Genomic DNA, 13,313 nt, shown 5'->3' on the forward strand with positions numbered 1-13,313 from the left:
CCCCCCGACCTACGATGGCCCCATCATATGATCAAATCGACATATGATGGCCTCTCAGAGGCCATCGCATGTCTATGTCAGCATCGACATACGATGCTTTTTTATGTCGGGGCCATCGCATTAAGTGCTATTCGGCAGCGCAAAATGCTTAAGCTGCTGCCGGATAGCAGCTTAATGTTCCCCGTGTGGTGCGGTGAGTATTACTTACCCCACAACGATGCTCCGGGGTGCCCTCCGGGTCCAGCGCTGGTCTTCCAGTGTCTTCTCGGCCCTCTCCGATGACGTCAATACGCTGCTGCGCACGTCATCCAATAGGAATGGCGTACGCAGCGGCGTAATGACGTCGCTACGCAGGCCCAGTAAGGCCTTGCGGAAGAAAGCGGAGGACCGGAGAAGACAGCAGAGGACCGGAGAGGACCAGGAGAGCCCAGCGGAGGCCCGGGGTCACCATCGCGAGTGGCGGGGACACCATCGCGAGCGGCAGGGACAGGTGAGTACAGCTTCCTATACTTTACATTGCACGAATCCCTCAACATACGATGGATTCGACAAACGATGGCTCGTTTGGAACAAATTACCATCGTATGTTGAGGGACCACTGTACTGTGATTATCCAAACATCGACCATACAACAGTAATATGTACAGATTGTATACTGAGGACTGAGAAAACTTGATTTCTGCCTGGAGATTCCGAGTGCGGCCAGCCCTGAATCAATAGGCACTAGAACCACTCAGACACTGCAGCCTCCAATAGACTGCAATGCGTTCTGCGAGTATTTATGCCTGAAGAATGAGTAACGCCATTCTTCAGGCAGAAATGTAAGCGTATTTTCCGTTCACAAATTACGAAGTGTGAATTTGCTAACGGAAACCCATTCACTATACTATACATTTTAGTAAGCGGAATTCCTGCCTGCAATTTCAAAGTGGAAAGGCAGAAATTCCATAGTGTGAACCTAGCCTGAGGCTGGAGTATTTTTTTTTTGCAAAAACGCCAATTTTTTCAGCGAAAAAACGCCGGGTCCAGATGTTAGCTGCAAGTCAATAGTAATCTGCAAAATGCGAGATCCACAGTTTAGTGTTTTTTTTATCCTTTTGGCGTTTTTCGGCTATTTTGGGCTCAGAGGCTGGTTTTCCAAAACGCCCGACAAAACTCAGTTTGGCGTTTTTTTTGCACAGAAATCGTGGTGTTTTCTTCCCATAGAAGTCTATGGGAGAGCAAAAACACCAAGAAAAACGACAAGTTGGTTTTAACTTTGGCGTTTTTACTGGCGGTTTTTATTCTTTTTTGGACTTTCGTAGGGTGCCATTAAAAAATTAAAAGATACAGTATTGATGGAAAAAATTGTATTTAACAAAAATTTTCTTTATTATAATGAAATATTTATTAATTTTTAAACAGGGATCAATTTATGTGGGCTGGCGGGAACCTAAAAATGTAGCAAACAATAAAAATGTAGTGTGTGTTTTTCCCTTTTTTTTAAATTTTTTCGTTAATAGTACTACTAATAGCATGGAACACACTGTTTCATGATGGGAGTAGTAGTACCTGTACTAATTGATGGATCGCCCCGGGTCCCTTGCGATCCTCCTGTATAATGTATAGATGCGGCCGGCCGCTCTTCTATGGTCCCCTGCACTGCCGTATATATACACCTATTCATATTTCCTACAGAGTTTTGATTGGCCAGATGGCTCCAGCCAATCACAACTCTCTGTGGGAAATATGAATATGTGTATATATACATCAGTGCAGGGGACCATAGAAGAGCGGCCGGTCGCATCTATATATTATACAGGAGGATCACAGAGTGTGTCTGAAGTTACACTCGCTGCGATCTGTCGATTAATGCAGGTACTACAACTCCCAGTGTGCTCCATGTTGGGAGTAGTAATACCTGCAGTTAAGGACAGATCATAGCGGGTATTACTCCTGACACCTGATGCGATCGTCCATAATATAGCAGAGATGCGGAGCGGCTCTATACAGCGCTTGCATCTCTGCTCTGTACTCTGGCCAGTGATGTGAATAGAACATCGCTCATTTATATTTCCCTCAGAGCTGTGATTGGCTGCAACCATCCGGCCTATCAACACTCTGGGCGGAAAATACGAATGAGTGATGTTCTATTCACATCACTGGCCGTAGTACAGAGCAGAGATGCAAGCGCTGTATAGAGCCACTCCGCATCTCTGCTATATTATGGACGATCGCATCGGGTGTCAGGAATAACACCCGGGGTGATCTGTCTTAGTACAGGTACTACTACTCGCATACTCACGGTGCGGTGGGGGCGGTGCGGGGGGGGGGGGGGCCATTATCGGCAAGATAATTGCCGATACCGATAATGCCCAAAATTGTGATTATTGGCCGATAATATCGGCCATACCGATAATCGGTCGATCCCTAATGTCCACACAACAGAATGTCCACACAGATAATCTCCATGCGGACATTCCGCAAACTGCCCAGGAATACACCTTCTCATAGACTGCTATGCATTCTGTGTGGACTTCGCACAAAGAGGAGGAAAATGTTCATTCTTTATGCGGACACTTAAAATGGAATTTCCATAATGGAAACATCTGGCACGCGAATTCCGCCGTGTGCACAGCACAGCAGAATCCTGTTGAATTCAGTGGGACTCTGCTGCAGCAGAATTTCCATGCAGACATAAACGGAATTCCAAAAGGAAATTCTGACATATGAACCTAGCCTGAGGCTAAGTTCACACAGTGGAATCTGTCTAAAATTACTTTTGTGCCATGATTTTTGCATGGAGACAGAGAGAAAAATTTTGTGAGGAAATTCTGACATGTAAACCCAGCCTTTCGTGCGCTAGGACCATGCAGACATTGTCGTCCCCATAGACTGCAATGTCTGCGGAGCAGGTCCAATCTTCTGGGCGGAATTTTTTGATCATAATTTCCTGTTAGATATTCCTGTGTGAATGGGTTCAAGGAAAGCCGGTAATTCTATTTCCTCATAGTCACGACAGCACCACCAGAGAGATGGACTCCTCCTCCAGGAACAGGAAACCTAGAGTATAAAAAGGATGCACATCCCTCTCTGCCTCAGTGAATTACCGAGACTTAAAAGGGGTACTCTGGTGAAAGCCTTTTTACTTTTAAATCAACTGGTGCCAGAAAGTTAAACATATTTGTAAATTACTTCTATTAAAAAATCTTAATCCTTCCAGTACTTATTAGCTGCTGAATGCTACAGAGGAAATTCCTTTCTTTTTGGAACACTGATGACATCACGAGCACAGTGCTCTCTGCTGACACCTCTGTCCATTTTAGCAACCATGCATAGCAGATGTATGCTAAGGGCAGCATGGTGGTTCAGTGGTTAGCACTGTTGCCTTGCAGTGCTCAGGACTTGGGTTCAAATCCCACTAAGGACAACTATAAATAAAGCGTTATTATTATAATAACGTCAGCAGAGAATTGTGCTCGTGATGTCATCAGAGAGCATTCCAAAAAGAAAAGAATTTCCTCTGTAGTATTCAGCAGCTAATAAGTACAGGAAGGATTAAGATTTTTTTAATAGAAGTAATTTACAAATATGTTTAACTTTCTGCCACCAGTTGATTTAAAAGAAAAAAAAATTTCACCGGAGTACCCCTTTAACCCCTTAAGGACGAAGGGCGTACAGGTATGCCTTTGCTCCCTGGTACTTGAGGACTAAGGGCATACCTGTACGCCCGTGGGAATTTCGGTCCCTGCCGCACGCCGGGCGGGGAGCGGACGGGGGTGACTGCTGATATCAGCAGGCACCCCGCGCAAATGCCCAGGGGGGGGGGGGGGTCATCAGACCCCCCCATGTCGGCGATCGCCACAAATCGCAAGTGAATTCACACTTGCGATTTGCGGCTATTCCGGGTCTATGATGACCCGGAATATAACGGGGATTGCGGTTGTCCAAGACACCCACGATCCCCCTGAAGGCATAGGAGTGAGGTGGCAGAGGTGCCACCCCTCCTATCCCTGCTATTGGTGGTCTAGACGCGACGGGGATCGGGGGCGGGGGGGCTTTACTTTTGGTTTCCCCGTTCTGCCCACCCACAATAGGCGGGGCAGAATGAGGAACCGACAGAGGATCGGCGCCGACGTCCACTTACCCCGCAGGCGAGGCTGCAGGCGACCATCGGTGGAGGAGATCGGAGTCCGGCGATGTCGTGTGGCTGGCTCCCTGGATCCGACAGAAGCCGGTAAGTTGCCTAGCAACATCTGGAGGGTATAGTTTGAGACCACTATACAGTGGTCTCTAAACTGTAACCCTCCAGATGTTGCAAAACTACAACTCCCAGCATGCCCAGACAGCTGTTAGGGCATGCAGGGATTTGTAGTTTTGCAACAGCTGGAGGGCCCCAGTTTGGAGATCACTGGCAGTGATCTCTAAATGTGGCCCTCCAGATGTTGCAAAACTGCAACTCCTAGCATGCCCAAATAGCAGTTTGCTGTCAGGGCATGCTGGGATTTGTAGTTTTGCAACAGCTGGAGGTCCACAGTTTGGAGATCTCTAAATTGTAGCCCTCCAGATGTTGCAAAACTGCAAATCCCTGCATGCCCTAACAGCAAACAGCTGTCACGGCATGCTGGAAGTTGTAGTTGCGTACCTTCAGCTGTTGCATAACTACATCTCCCAGCATGCCCTTCAGCGATCAGTACATGCTGGGAGCTGTAGTTTTGCAACAGCTGGAGGCACACTGGTTGGAAAATACTGAGTTAGGTAACAGAACCTAACTGAAGGTTTTCCAACCAGTGTGTCTCCAGCCGTTGCAAAAGTACAACTCCCAGCATGCACTGTCAGTGCATGCTGGGAGTTGTAGTTTTGAATCAGCTGGAGGTTTGCCCCCCCCCCCCATGTGAATGTACAGGGTACATTCACACAGGCAGGTTTACAGTAAGTTTCCTGCTTCAAGTATGAGCTGCGGCAAAATTTTCGCCGCAGTGCATACTCCTAGCGGTAAGCTCACTGCAAACCGCCACCAGTGTGAATGTACCCTAAAAACACTACACTAACACAAAAAGGGTAAAACACAAGATATACACCCCCTTACACTGTCTCTCCCCCCCCCCAATAAAAACGAAAAACGTATTGTACGGCAGTGTTTCCAAATCGGAGCCTCCAGCTGTTGCAAAACAACAACTCCCAGCATTTCCGGACAGCCACTGACTGTCCAGGCATGCTGGGAGTTTAGCAACAGCTGGAGGCACCCTGTTTGGGAATCACTTTCGGAGCCCTGTCGTATTTCAAGGAAACAGTTTAGGGCCACATATGGGGTATTGCCGTACTCGGGAGAAATTGCACTACAAATTTTGGGGGGCTTTTTCTCCTTTTACCCCTTATGAAAAAGAAAAGTTGGGGTCTACACCAGCCTGTTAGTGTAAAAAAAAATTTTTTTTTACACTAACATGCTGGTGTTGTCCTTTACTTTTTATTTTCACAAGAGGTAAAAAAAAAAAATAAAAAAAAAGACCCCCAAAATTTGTAACGCAATTTCTCCTGAGTACGGAAATACCCCATATGTGGGCGTAAAATGCTCTGCGGGCGCACAACAAGGCTCCGGAGTGAGAGCGCACTATGTACATTTGAGGCCTAAATTGGTGATTTGCACAGGGGTGGCTGATTTTACAGCGGTTCTGACATAAATGCAAAACAATAAATACCCACGTGACCCCATTTTGGAAACTACACCCCTCATGTAATGTAATAAGGGGTACAGTGAGCATTTACACCCCACAGGGGTCTGACAGATTTTTGGAACAGTGGTCCGTGAAAATGAAAATTGTAATTTTTCATTTGCTCAGCCCACTGTTCCAAAGATCTGTCAAACGCCAGTGGGGTGTAAATGCTCACTGCACCCCTTATTACATTCTGTGAGGGGTGTAGTTTCCAAAATGGGGTCACATATGGGGGGGGGGGGGGGGGGTCCACTGTTCTGGCACCACGGGGGGCTTTGTAAACGCACATGGCCCCTGACTTCCATTCCAAACAAATTCCCTTTTCAAAAGCTTAATGGCGCTCCTTCTCTTCTGAGCGTTGTAGTGTGCCAGCAAAGCACTTGACGTACACACAAGGGGTATTTCCATACTCAGAAGAAATGGGGTTAGAAATTTGGGGGGTCATTTTCTCCTATTACCCCTTGTAAAAATTTTACATTTGAAGGGGGGGGGGGGGGAAACAGCATTTTAGTGAAAAAAATTTTTATTTTCATTTACACATCCGACTTTAACAAAAAGTCGTGAAATACCTGTGAGGTGTTAAGGCTCACTGTAGGCCTCGTTACATTCCTTTAGGGGTGTAGTTTCCAAAATAGTATGCCATGTGTTTTTATTTTTTTTTGCTGTTTTGGCACCATAGGGGATTCCTAAATGTGACATGCCCCCCAAAAACCATTTCAGAAAAACTCACTCTCCAAAATCCCATTGTCGCTCCCTCCCTTCTGAGCCCTCTACTGCGCCCACCGAACACTTGACATACACATGAGGTATTTTCTTACGAGAGAAATTGGGTTACAAATTTTGAGAGGATTTTTTTCCTTTTACCTATTGTAAAAATTCAAAAACTGGGTCTACAAGAACATGCGAGTGTAAAAAATGAAGATTTTGAATTTTCTCCTTCACTTTGCTGCTATTCCTCTGAAACACCTAAAGGGTTAACACACTTACTGAATGTCATTTTAAATACTTTGAGGGGTGCCGTTTTTATAATGGGGTCATTTGTGGGGTATTTCTAATATGAAGGCCCTTCAAATCCACTTCAAACCTGAACTGGTCCATGAAAAATTCAGATTTTGAAAATTTGGTGAAAAATTAAAAAATTGCTGCTGAACTTTGAAGCCCTCTGATGTCTTCCAAAAGTAAACACATGTCAACTTTATAATGCAAACATAAAGTAGACATATTGTATATGTGAATCAAAATATTATTTATTTAGAATGTTTATTTTCCTTACAAGCAGAGAGCTTCAAAGTTAGAAAAATGCAAAATTTTCTAATTTTGGAATTTTTCACCAAGAAACGATGCAAGAATCGACAAAATTTTACCAATAACATAAAGTAGAATATGTCGCGAAAAAACAATCTCGGAATCAGAATGATAGGTAAAAGCATCCCAGAGTTATTAATGCTTAAAGTGAAAGTGGTCAGATGTGCAAAAAACGCTCTGGTCCTTCAGTGAAAATTGGCCTGGTCCTTAAGGGGTTAAGAAGCATCCTACATAAAGTTAGAAAACAACACTATAAACACCAAATGTATATACAATTTTTTTTTTATTTTTTTTTGCACCACCACCACAGTGAACACATCACATCACATGTGAAAAGAACAAGAAGAAGGGTGGGAATAGTATGTGGTGCTGTCGTGACTACGAGAAAATAGAATTACCGGTGAGTAATTACCGGCTTTCCACCCCCTCACAACATCACCCACAGGGAGAATACCAGAGAAGTATTAGGGAGGTACCACCGTCTGAAGAACTTTGCACCCAAAAGCCAAGAAGGATAGTCAGCCCTGAGCCTATAGTGCCGAAAAAAGTATGTGCGGACGACCAATTAGCCACCCTACAGATTTGAGCAATAGAAGCACCTCTTTTCTTTGCCCATGATGAGGCGACAGCTCTAGTAGAGTGGGCTCTCAGGTTAGTAGGTGGAGGCAGAACTGCAGAGGAATGAACTGCTACAATGGCCTGCCTAACCCCTCTAGCAATAGTATCTGCTCTGACACTATCTTCCCTATTGGGACCTGCAAACTTAACAAACAGTTTATCTGATTTCCTAAAATTTTTGGTCCCTTCTAAAAATATTCTATAAAACACATCTGCGGACATCAAGCATGTGGAACAAAATTTCACTTTCTGAAGATGGATTCGCACAGAAGGACAACTTCCTGAGATAAATGGAAATCTGAAACAACCATAGGTAAAAAAAAAAAACAGGATCAGGTCTTAAAATAATCCATCCATCATCTAATATCTGAATATAGGATTCTCTAGTGGATAAGGCCGCTAGCTCCCCTACTCTCCTGGCAGACGTGACAGCTATAAGAAAAGCTGTTTTTTTAACCAAAATCTTCAGCGGTATAGAAGACAAAGGCTCAAAGGGACTCCTGCAGAGAGAGTTAAGCACCCGGTGCATTCCGGTAACAGACTCAAAAAAATCTCACCACCCAGGAATGATTAGCGATCTTCTGGCCATATAACTCCCCTAAAGCAGCTACTTTTAGGGTGGCAGCCCTTAATCCCTTCTAAAGTCCTTTTTGTAAAAAAAAAAAAAAAAAAAAAAAATTATAATCAAGAATAAAGGCATAATTTGGCTGTCCAATTCAAAATTGGTAGAGTCTGAAAATGACAAAAACTTTTTCCAAGTTCTAAAATAAATCTTTGCAGTCACTGGTTTTCTACTGTATTGTAAAGTGGATATAACAGCATCTGACAGATCCTTGGACCTCAAAATTATACTTTCAAGAGCCAAGCAGTCAGATGAAGGTTACGGATATCTGGATGAAGGACCAGGCCTTGGCTGAGAAGGTCCTGGATTTCCGGGAGAACCCAGGGATCTGCTAGAGACATTTATGGACATTTATCAACGGTTTAGTCAGGTTTTCTTTACTATTATTGTCACAAAATTGTCGCAATTGCGACTACGCGATTTTTCGTGCAAGTTTTTCAAAAATTAACTACGTAGTAATAATTTTAAAATGGACTACGGGTAGTCAGGTATTTATTAACTGCAACAGTCGCAACAGGGTTAAAAATTGACTACATTTACTCCAGCTCAAACATGGAGCAGAAAAAGCTACTACCAAAGTAAAAAAGGAAAAATTGCTTACGTGAAAGAAAATTATCAACAGGCTGAAACCAGTTGATAAATAAGTCACACATAAGTAAAAAAAAAAAGTTAAGAAAAAAGTACTAAAAAAAAAGAATACATAAGCAAACATTGATAAATGTCCCTCATTGTCCTCAGACAGCAGAACCATGCTCTCCGTGGCCAGAATGGGGCGATTAGGATGACTGACCCTCTGCCCTCTTGGATTTTACTTATGACTGAGAATTAGAGCTAGGGGAGGAAAGGCATAGGCCAAGCCCCAATCCTAAGTCTGAGAAAGTGCGTCCACCGCTAAGGGACTGTCTGCTGGACTTAGGGAAAGAAAGTGTCTGACCTGTCTGTTGAGCCTGGTAGCGAAAAGATCCACTTGAGGGGTTCCCCATAGGGCTGTTATCTTCACAAATTTTTTGGGATTCAACCGCCATTCCCCTTGAAGAATTGATTGGCAGTTAGGAAAGTCTGCCTTGAAATGGAGATCCCCTTTGATATGCACTGCAGAGATTGTCTTTAGATGAGATTCTGCAAAGGACAGGACCTGAAAAGACAAATTCATAAGGGATGGACTTCTCGTAGTTCCCTATCTATTTATGACAGACAGTGGTGGTATTATCCAAGAAGATCTTTACATTAGAGCCCCTAATGAAGTCACTAGCTGATTCAAGAGCCCTAGACACTGCTAAAAGCTCCTTAACCCCTTAAAGGGGTTGTGCGCTGCCCTGCAGTTCGGAGATCCGCTCACAGCGTCCGGAAGTTCATTACTCCGAACACTGTGTGCGGGCTTCCGTGTTCGCGGCCGCCGGGCGTGACGTCCCGCCCAGCCCCTTCGTGACGTCTCGCCCGCCCCCTCTACCAAAGTCTATGGGAAGGGGGCGTGACAGCGGTCGCACCCACTTTCCATAGACTTTCGTCGAGGGGCCGGGCGAGACGTCACGAGGGGGCCGGGCGAGACGTCACGAGGGGGCCGGGCGAGACGTCACGAGGGGGCCGGGCGAGACGTCACGAGGGGGCCGGGCGAGACGTCACGAGGGGGCCGGGCGAGACGTCACGAAGGGGCCGGGCGAGACGTCACGAAGGGGCCGGGCGAGACGTCACGAAGGGGCCGGGCGAGACGTCACGCCTGGCGGCCACGAACACGGAAGCCCGCACACAGTGTTCGGAGTAATGAACTTCCGGACGCTGTGAGCGGAGCTCCGAACTGCAGGGCAGCGCACAACCCCTTTAAGGGGTTAAGGAGCTTTTAGCAGTGTCTAGGGCTCTTGAATCAGCTAGTGACTTCATTAGGGGCTCTAATGTAAAGTTCTTCTTGGATAATACCACCACTGTCTGTCATAAATAGATAGGGAACTACGAGAAGTCCATCCCTTATGAATTTGTCTTTTCATCACGCCCGGCGGCTGCGAAAACGGAAGCCCGCACACAGCGTTCGGAGTAATGAACATCCGGACGCTGTGAGCGGAGCTCAGAACTGCAGGGCAGCGCACAACCCCTTTAAGGACTCAGCGTTATTCCGTTTTTGCATTTTCATTTTTCCCTCATCAGCTTCTAAAAATCATAATGCTTTCAATTTTGTACCTAAAATCCATATGATGGCTTATTTTTTGCACCACCAATTCTACTTTGCAGTGACAGTCATTTTACCCAAAAATCCACGGCGAAACAGAAAAATATAATAATTGTGCGACAAAATTGAAGAAAAAATTTCATAAGGTAAGGTGTAATTTACACCAAAAAATGCACTGCGTAGAAACGGAAGCCCCCAAAAGTTACAAAATGAAATTTTTTCTTCAATTTCTAAATTGAAAGCGTTATGATTTTTAGAAGGTGATGAGGAATTGAAGACAAAAATTTCATTTTGTAACTTTTGGGGGCTTCCGTTTCAACGCAGTGCATTTTTTGGTCAAAATTACCTTATCTTTATTCTGTAGGTCCATACGGTTAAAATGATACCCTACTTATATAGGATGGATATTGTTATACTTCGTAAAAAAAATCATAACTACATGCAGGAAATGTATACGTTTAAAATGGTCATCTTCTGACCCCTGTAACTTTTTTATTTTTCCGCGTACGGGACGGTGTGAGGGCTAATTTTTTGCGCCGTGTTCTGAAGTTTTTATCGGTACCATTTTTGTGTTGATCGGACTTTATCGCTTTTTATTCATTTTCTTCTGATATAAAAAGTGACCAAAAATACGCTATTCTGGACTTTGGAATTTTTTTGCGCGTACGACATTGACCGTGTGGTTTAATTAATTATATAATTTTATAGTTCGGACATTTACGCACGCGGCGATACCACATGTTAATTTTTTTTTATTTACAAAGTTTTTTTTTATGGGAAAAGGGGGGGTGATTCAAACTTTTATTAGGGAAAGGGTTAAATGACATTTGTTCACTTTTTTATTGCAGTGTTCTAGCTCCCATAGGGACCTATAGCACTGCACACACTGATCTCTTATGCTGATCCCTGCAAAGCCATAGCTTTGCACGGATCAGTCAGATAGGGGCTTGATTGCTCAAGCCAGTAGCTCAGGCTTGGAGCAATCAATCGACAATCAGACGCCGCAGAGTCAGGTAAGGAGACCTCTGCCTGCGACCCAGCTGATCGGAACATTGAGATTTTATCACGATGTCCCGATCAGCCCAACTGAGCTGCCGGGAAGCGTTTACTTTCGTTTTCAGACGCGGCGGTCAACTTTGATCGCCACGTCTGAAGGGTTAACAGCGCACGGCACAATGATCGGTGCCGCACGCTGTTAGCCCAGGGTCCCGGCTATCGTTAGCAGCCAGGACCGACCCGGTGAGATGCAGGGTCGCGGCGTGGTACGCCCTAAGTCCTTAAGAGGTTAAAATTTGTGGATCTATCAATCACCTCTTCTTCCCAAAGGCACTTAAAATTAAAGGTTATCCAAAGGAGCACCCCATCTCCAAGGACTAGCATCAGTAGTGATTACAACAGGGTCCTGACAAACCCAATCTACACCTTTAGAAAGGTTATCACTCACTAACCACCTGTCTAAAGAAGCCAGCACTTGAGGGGGCAACACAATAAGTCTATCCAATTCCTGTTGGGAACCATCCCAAGCCCCAAGGAGTTCTAATTGTAAAACCCGAGAATGGAAAAGGGCCAGGCTATGTTAGCTAGAGGGAAAAAAGATTTTTGTACTGACAAGTCAAACAAAATGCCCCAAAAAAACTTTCTGTTGAGAAGGGATAAGGAAGGATTTTTCCCGATTAATTAGCCAACCCAGCTTATGGAGGATATCAATAGTACTTCTGATTCTGCTACCAGCAGAAAATCATCTAGATAGGGAATAAAAATCCCTTCTCCCTCCAGAATATGAGCTTCCATTTTTGAAACTGCCTTTGTAAATAATCTAGGAGCCATGGCTATAACAAAGGGCAGGGCGGAAAACTGTAAATTAAGGAGTTGAGAATTTAGAACACCTGCAATCCTTAAATATTTCTGATAATCTGAGTGAAAAGGGACATGAAGGTATGCATCTTTTGAATCTAAAGACGACATAAAACAATCCTTAAACAAAAGGTTAACTGGATTTTATTGTCTCCATTTTAAAAAGATTATAAATCAAATAACGATTCAGAGGTTTAAGATTAATAATCATCCTAAATGTTCCATTTGGCTTTCCCACAAGAAAAAGGAGTAGAATAAATCCCCAAACCTTGTTCTTGTGGAGCTACAGGAACCAAAACCCTTTCTCTCTAGGGGAGAATACTTTTCCCTGTAAAGAAGACTGACCTGTAGGTCCTGTAGGACCCGAGTAGATGGTAAACTAACAAAATCCAGACGGAGACCGTCTTGAAGTTTGGATTATCCAGGAACTATTTGAAATTTTTTCCCACTCTGGAAAAAACTCCTTAGGTCTGCCACCTACTCAGAGATCTAGTCATTGGGAGTCAGGCTTTTTGGTGGAAGTGCTAGGCTGATTGAAAATAAGGCCACTCCCCTTACGAGAAAACTTCCCCTTGTTAGAAGGATCTCTATTTTTAATCTGACCACGTCTCTTCCTTTTAAAGTGAAAAGGCTAATTTTGTCAAGGAGCCTGGGAACCCATTCTTCCTATCCCCAGCCTTGTCTAACATGTCAGAGGACAGAACCAAACAAAAATTCTCCCTCACAGGGAATGGCACATAACTTACTTTTTGAGCCACTTTCCCCTGACCAATTTTTTATCCATAGAGCTCTTCTGGCAGAGTTAGTAAGTGCTGCAGATCTGGCGGACAACCTAACTGCATCTGAAGATGAATCCGCCAGAAAAGCAGAAGCTTTGTTAATTGTAGATATTAAGGAAAGAGTCTGCTCTTTGGGCACATCATTTTGCACAAATGAAGACAACTGGTCAACCCACATCACCAGGGATCTTTCAACATTGGTACCAGAGACTGTGGGTTTTAGAGTGGCCCCTGCAGTCTCCCCAGCCCTTTTGCCACATCAATCTTAGGAGGGCGATCCC

General features: G+C 44.4%; 1 protein-coding gene across 3 annotated transcripts in view; it reads right to left on the bottom strand.

Annotated features, from left to right (window-relative positions):
* Positions 1-13,313, bottom strand: part of SLC29A2 (solute carrier family 29 member 2) — an 81,457-nt gene that overhangs the window by 38,066 nt on the left and 30,078 nt on the right. The window contains exon 1 of one of the 3 annotated variants that reach the window (XM_056527323.1): positions 9,173-9,192. The exons of the other annotated variants lie outside the window; for them this stretch is intronic. The gene's annotated coding sequence lies outside the window, so the exon portion shown is untranslated. Of the gene's footprint in view, positions 1-9,172; positions 9,193-13,313 lie in introns of those variants that run through there. 3 annotated transcript variants of the gene reach the window in all.

Source organism: Hyla sarda, chromosome 6 (genome assembly GCF_029499605.1).
Source record: "Hyla sarda isolate aHylSar1 chromosome 6, aHylSar1.hap1, whole genome shotgun sequence".
NCBI lineage: Eukaryota > Metazoa > Chordata > Amphibia > Anura > Hylidae > Hyla > Hyla sarda.